The sequence below is a fragment of the Alexandromys fortis genome, unplaced genomic scaffold (assembly GCF_014885135.2).
Source record: "Alexandromys fortis isolate MF-2015 unplaced genomic scaffold, M_Fortis_MF-2015_v1.1 scaffold_2_1_26212458, whole genome shotgun sequence".
NCBI classification, from domain to species: domain Eukaryota; kingdom Metazoa; phylum Chordata; class Mammalia; order Rodentia; family Cricetidae; genus Alexandromys; species Alexandromys fortis.
Window position 1 is genome coordinate 20,177,525 of NW_026067930.1, and position 7,380 is coordinate 20,184,904.

The 7,380-nt window shown below is 38.2% G+C and overlaps 1 pseudogene; it reads right to left on the minus strand.

Annotated features, from left to right (window-relative positions):
• LOC126503503 (actin-related protein 2/3 complex subunit 1A-like) overlaps positions 1-6,091 on the minus strand; it is a 20,579-nt pseudogene extending 14,488 nt beyond the window's left edge.
• Positions 6,092-7,380: the final 1,289 nt, after the last annotated feature.

Genomic DNA, 7,380 nt, shown 5'->3' on the forward strand with positions numbered 1-7,380 from the left:
TATTCCCAAGAGTGGTATTGCTGGGTCCAGGGGTAGGTTGATCCCAAATTTTCTGAGAAACCGTCACACTGCTTTCCAGAGTGGTTGAACAAGTTTGCATTCCCACCAGCAATGGATGAGTGTACCCCTTTCTCCACAACCTCTCCAGAAAAGGTTACAGAAACCTAATAGAGAATTAAGAGAATTACTGGAGGTAATGAAACAATATAGAAACAGAAAAGTCATTGCCAAATTCCTTTTATGAAGCTACAAAGTTTCTTTTTATAGAATAAAGATATAATTTTAAATAATTTTGTATCATTCTAAGAATTTTCAAATACATTTTTGCACATCATTTCTTTCATAGTAATGTATTGTGCTGATTTCATTACCAAAATAATTCTTACAAAAATAGTAACATCAATATAAACTGATTATTCGGAGCTATTGAAATGTATGTTCACACATCTTCATCAAAGGCTTTTAATTATTCTGGCTTAATAGTATGTTTGATTATGTAATTAAACCAGTTTTTATTTTGCCACACTCATAGATATGAATGCATAGGTTCTAACCATGTCATTTAGCTGAACTGTGCAAAGAAAAAAAAACACATATTGTGTGGAATCTTGAAAAAGAAAAGAAGGCAAAGGAAGGATAAGTCTGCCACATCAACCCCTGGGATAGATGAATGAAGGCAATAGTGGGGAGGGAGAGATGAAGAGAGAGAGAATAAAAATGCCAATTTTATTCAGGAGAAATTGCAAGTTTCAAAGACAGTAACTTGGCTTCATTTTGTAGAATTGAAGATTTAATGAGAAATCTAAAAAACCACCAACACCTGGCATTGACCCTGTACCCTGTGGCTTCATTTGAAAAAGTTTCCTTTTATTTATACCTGTTCATTTTTCCAATTTGACATCTGAAACCTGGCTCTTTTTTTTTTTAAAGCTCAATGGATGTCATGATTGCTGTACACCTTTAATTCTTTGTTCTTATCTGCAAGACAGAGACAATCAGGTGCACATGTGCAAATCCATCACTATAAAAGCACAGGCCCTGGGCTGTGGGTACTCTTTAAAAAGACAAGCTGTCAGCTCCATTGTGCTGCATACCTTTTCAAGTGCATTATTTAACTTTTGTAATCAGGAAAATGGGACGGAAACCCAACTCGAAGGAGAGGAGCAACCTGGTCATTGAAAGAGGTGAAGAATATTTTCTTTCTCCCTAAAACTTTCCTCACTGGTATTATTAACTCCTGTAGTCTTTGGTGCCAGTCCATGTTTTAGAGATTAGTGGACAGATCCAGAGTCCTCTGCTGCCCTCTTTGGAAGCCATTGTGGGAGTAATTGTTTCAAAGGCATGGGCATACTATTGCATAATTGATGTGGAACCATTTTGCATGTGCATGCATATGTGAGTGTGTTTGTGTTTCTATGTGGGTGCATGTACAACTGCACATTTCATACTTCTTCCTCTTTCACTATCCTCCTTATAGTGATTCCCTTGAAGGTTCAGAGTACTTGAACCTCACTAATTTGGTTAGGATAGCTGTCATCCAAGCCCCAGGGATTTTTTTTTTCCGTCTCTGCTTCTTTGGCACTGGAATACAGACTTGTGTTGTCATGCCTGACATTTTACATGTGATCTGCAGATCAAACTCAGGATTTTATGATTGCATGTCATGCATTTAGCAAGTAAGCATATCCTCAGATCCCAGAAGATTTTGATTAAGACATTTTTTCAAGAACGTTAAAACTATAAAACTCATCCAGATACACTTGGAGTTGCCTTAATTAAGAACTCTAGATGCTTTTCGTAGCTGAGGTTTCAACCTCTGAGTTTCTCCTCTGACTTTGCCTCATGGTCATGGGCTACGCTGTTCATTTCTGATAAGTCTCGAGTCGGACAAAGAAGCCAGGTTGTCTAATATCTGTGGCTTTCTGATTTTACCTGCATTCTGTTGGTTAAAAATAACTGGCGAATATTTTAAGTTGACTTTCAGAAATGCTATAAGAAGTAAAACCTGCCTGCATAATTTATAGGGAGAGGAAGCGATCAATTGTGCTGAGAGGAGCAGAATGAGCCACAGTATTAATGTGATATGAAACTGTGTCCAGGGCTGGGTGGTGCTGCTGTTAGTGATGGTCGTATTGTAGTTGCTGAATGCAACTTGGAAGGCAGGATGTTATTTAAATCTCATGTATCTGTTACAATGAATAAACACTAAACCCTTGAGTGAGTCTAGGCCAAAGTGAAAATTGAACTGCGAAGCACAGGTGCTTGGCCATCGAGATCATTATTGTAGCTCCTGGGCTCACTTTAAAACAAGTGCTTCTGATTATCAGACTCCGATGGAGGACGCATGCCAAAGCTCCATTTCCCTCTGTTGAGAAAACAATGCCGCATAGCATATTTTACAAATAGATTAGAATGGTTACCAACATGCACCAAATGCTGCTCTTCCTGTGCTAGCAATTTTACTAATACAGGCTAAGAACTGTGCCAGATCAACACACCAAATGCTTTCCCAACTGCCAAAGGGGAGCAAAGCTTTTCTTTCTCAATCATACTTTGGAGATCAAGGTCTAATTTTACATTAAAAGTAATATAAGGAGGGGGGGTATTGTGACTAATGTTTTTCCATGCTTGGGATTTTTCTTTAATTTTTTTAGCAGACAATGTAACACTTTCCTTACACCTTAAGTGAGGGTGGCAATCTTCCATAATAATCTACTTAAAGTGAGGCTTTGGTTGAAAATGCCATGAGATGGCAAAATCAAAACAAAATGAAATCAGGTATAACAAAAACCAAACCACTGTTGTTCCTTTTTTTTTTTNTTTTTTTTTTTTTTTTTTTTGGTTTTTCGAGATAGGGTTTCTCTGTGGCTTTGGAGCCTGGAGCCTGTCCTGGAACTAGCTCTGTAGACCAGGCTGGTCTCGAACTCACAGAGATCCGCCTGCCTCTGCCTCCCGAGTGCTGGGATTAAAGGCGTGCACCACCACCGCCCGGCACCACTGTTCTTAAAACCCACACTTCCCCCACAACATCTAAAGAGCACATATTAGTTGTTGATAAGTGTGGGAGCGTTTCCATGGGCCTCTAATCCTCAGCAAATGTAGACAGTTAGACAGCAGAGCATGCTCAGCCCCCTTCCTCATGCTGCATAACAGAGGCTCACTTGCCTCCTCGTTATATAGAGGCCCTGGATGGAAGACTCCAAGGTCTTGAAATCCCAAATTGTCATAGCTCCATCAATGCCAGGAGTGCAACATTTGTGACAATATTGCTTGTCCACCTCATAAATAGACGCTTGAGCGATGCTGTTCTGGTACAGTATCTCCAAGACTGTGTTGCAGTCCTTGGTTGGGGCCCTTTTTGCCAATATTTTGGAAGCAGTCTATTTTGGACATGTAGCATTGATGTTCTGTTTTGGAATATCCAGCTTGGACACAAAAGTCAAACAGCCATGGTCACCTTAGTTAAGAAGTAGTGGGCAGCAGTGGTGGCCACAACCCTGTTCCTTGAGATGAATGACACACTCAACAGTGGCAGGACCTCTCTTCTCAGAGTTGGAACCTGCATGCTTTTTGAGGCATCAGCAATGGATAACAGTGCAGTCATGGCTGACCCAGGTAAGGCGGCTTGCACTGGCAGAGAAGCTAAACATCTGCTGGCATCACTACCACCAAATTTAGATATCAGCTGACCAAAGGGCAAAAGGCTGCCCCAGTGTGGGGTGGCTAGTGTCTCACTCACCTCTTTGATGTAGGCAGACAAACACTCTGCATTTGAACTCACATGAGGCTGCAGACAGCCAAACGTTGTTGGGATGCCAGTCAAAGCTGGGGGTTGTAGAGCAAATCAATTTCTTAATGTGCTTACTCACCCACCAGCCATTTTCAGACTCAAAATAATAAACAGAAATAAGCCGAGCTCTGCTCCACACAGAAAACTTGTTCTCTAGTGGAGTCATCTTCACAAAAGTGGCTAGATAGTTAGTCCTCAGAATCACCAGGGTTGGACTATAGATGCCATCTTTCTGACTCCAGACAAGAGCTGCAGTCTGTCCTGTAAGTGACAATGCAGTTGCTCTTAGGAATCCAGGCAATAACTGTGGTGTTTTTACTGTGTTCCTTCAGCTCATGTCCTTACTGGATTCCATTCTTCTTGTAGATGTACACGTCATGATTTGAGAGCTCAGGGCAATCTGGGTACTATCCCTGTTCCAGGCATGGCAGATTATAGGCTCTAGCAGAAACTGAAGCAGAGACTTGATTCCTAAGTGTTTTCAAAAGTCAGAAACCTGGGACCTTGGGATTCTGGAGGGTACGGAGTGCATGATTTAAGTACTCTGGTAACAGGCTCCCAACAGGCACTGATGGAGAACAGAGGTCCAGAGGGAGCAGCTGACAGATTCCCAACTAATTTTTTTTTATCTGAGATTCAGATTCATTGAAGGCCAATTAAAGAAAGAATCACGTGATAATTTATATTGCTTTGTACTGACCCCAAACTCCATATTGATGTTGCTAACTTTACTTTAGCCTAAGCTTCTTCATGTTAATATAATAATGCCATTCCCTTACATGTAGATTAGTACTATATCTTCTCCATGTGTGATGGAAGGCCACTTTAAACTAATAAAGTTACCACATGTGTGCTATGAAGAATATAATGACATCCTCTTCAGAAATGCTATGGCTTGGAATTTTGAGGGGTTGATTTTGGTCATGAACACTTTTCACTACTGATGAAAACCTAATATGAGTATATAATTTGGTGGACTGTTGGGGGTGGGAGCTAGTTGAAGGAAATGGGTCCTTCTGAGCATGTAACTGGACCTTTATCGCATGTATGGCTCCTTGCATGGTCCTTCCCTGCCTCTTTCTCCCAATCAGTTGCTCCTTACTGTAATGGTCTGTCGCATCAAGACAAGAGATGATGGTCTGAAATGTCTGTGACCATGAGTACATTTACATCACTGATTTTTTTCAGGTACCTTCGAGATGGTGACAAGAAACTGAATAATACACTTAATGAGATGTTGACTAGATTGACTGATTTATTACTGATGACAAACGAGCAGTAATTTTATAAGAATAATATTATTAACAAGGCTAACAATAAACCAATGTGAAATATTATCATAAAATTGTCTAAACAAGAAGACACAAAAATGCACCAATACAATCACAGCTGGAATCAATGCTGTTGAGGGAGACTCCCAGAATAGTCATATGCTGAGAACATCAAGGAGTCACATAGTGAAACAGATACATTTGGGGGCCTCAAGCTTAGCTTTAACACAAATTTTGGTTTTATTGGAAACCTACTTTTTTCATGAGGGGTAAATTATGAAGAGATAGCTTAAAATAGGTGGCTTTGTATTTAGGAGGTTATAATATAGGTAAAATAACACCGCAGATAGAAATCCTTACAAGACCATGTTTTTAAAAGTAAGCATGCACCCTATTCTCTTGATTCTTGTGTATTGCTTTATAGTCCCTTCACAGGAAAAACACATTTACTTCAAACATGGAATTATTTATGAGCACCTACTGTGTGATACTCAATGTACTCAATGCTTTTACTATCTCCATTTGATCTGAATGAACAAAAGGACATGTTTACAAGTGAAAAGACACGGACAAATGTGTCTAATTGTGCTTTTTCAAAGATGCAATGGGGCAATATAATATTTGAGATCTGAACTAATCAATCACTATGGAACATAAGGAGAATTTTGATTAGTCTCTTGCTCAGAAACTGCTTTCAAAATTTGCAACCCTTACTAGATATTGAAAATCCAAATACCATGCTGCTTTTCGTACCTTTGTTCTTCTGCACTGATAGTTTTTAAAATGAAAGCCTTAATCTGTATTATATAGGATCATTAATTTCTGCATTTTACACTTGAGCAACAGCGCTCTGATTATCTGCTGCAATGAAAAGTAAGCAGTACTGCTTCTGCAGACTTAATTACCTACTGCAGGGCCTTTCTTCTCCCGTTACCACAAACTGTAGGGAAATGGGGTCAAAAGCATGATTAGGAACCAAATTAACCACCGAATCCAGAAAACAAACACGGAAACGGATCCAATACGCCATTCTGATACAGAAATCAGTCTCTTATCACACCTGGATTTATCCAGAGAACAAAGCCACTGAGCAAAGAAATCTTCCATGGCATTTATGTATATGATAAAAATACAATAAAATTAACACGAAATGAGAATCTGCATTGTAGGATAGAATCAGCCTAGTAATAGGATTTTTATAAAATATTTTTATTTAACCTATTAAAACTCATTTCCTTGGAAAGGCCATAAAGATATCTAATACTTTGTATGCTAATGTAAGCAAATTTTAAAAATTAAAATTATGATTTACATCCTATACAAATGTCAGTAAAATGCCCGCATGACTTAAAATATCAGTCTTCTCAGTCGCAAACTTGATCTTTCAAATGTAGAAAATGAGGCACTTGTAATCCATTTCTCTAGTGTTGTAAAAGCAGAATTAGTCCTGATTTTCTACATATGTGTCCTTTAATTGAGAACTCCATGATTTAAGACTTGGCAGATATTTTCTGAATCTCTGGAAATTGATACAACGAATGCTATCCTCTGAAGCACACAGTTTCTGAAGACACTGCTAGAGATCCAAGGGATGTGGAAACCTTTTTCTGGCTGCATGGAAAAGAAAAATCTCCTGTAGATGCGGGTCTTCCTGTTTCGGGAAGTTAGTAGACAGTAATACAGTGGTATAGTGCATATGACATGCGGATCAATTTATATTAATCAGAACAACTGTGTGTATTTATATGTGCTATTATTTATGTTGTATTGATAGAACATTAATAAGGTGATCTAACTTTAAAGAGTATGAAGCAAATTTTGAAATATGCATAAAGGGAATGAGAAAGCAAAATAATAAAATATTTCTGTGACAGAAATGGACATGAGTAGTAGAAATTATAGTCAACATTAAGAGATCATTTTGTTCCTTCAGTACCATTTAGAATTTTTTTGCATGAATGGATCACACACAATTAAATGCAAGAAGTCAAGAACTTAAGCTTAAATTATAATCAATTTTATTTTTTATAATATGGCTGTTTTCAGTGAAGTGATTTTATGAGAAGTTTACTCATTTCTCGCCTGTCTTGACTAAATTATCTGATTATATTTAAAAGTCATTGTTCATGTATTACGAGTGGCTACATTCCTAGAACAAACTCATCTCTGTCACAAGAGTTCTATGACAATTATCTACGAATCACCATGACCATGTCAAAGGAAAACAGAAATGGGAATTTCCTTAGGATATCTATCCCTTCTATGGATATATATATATATATATATATATATATATTTCATTTGCGTTTAATCTCTTTA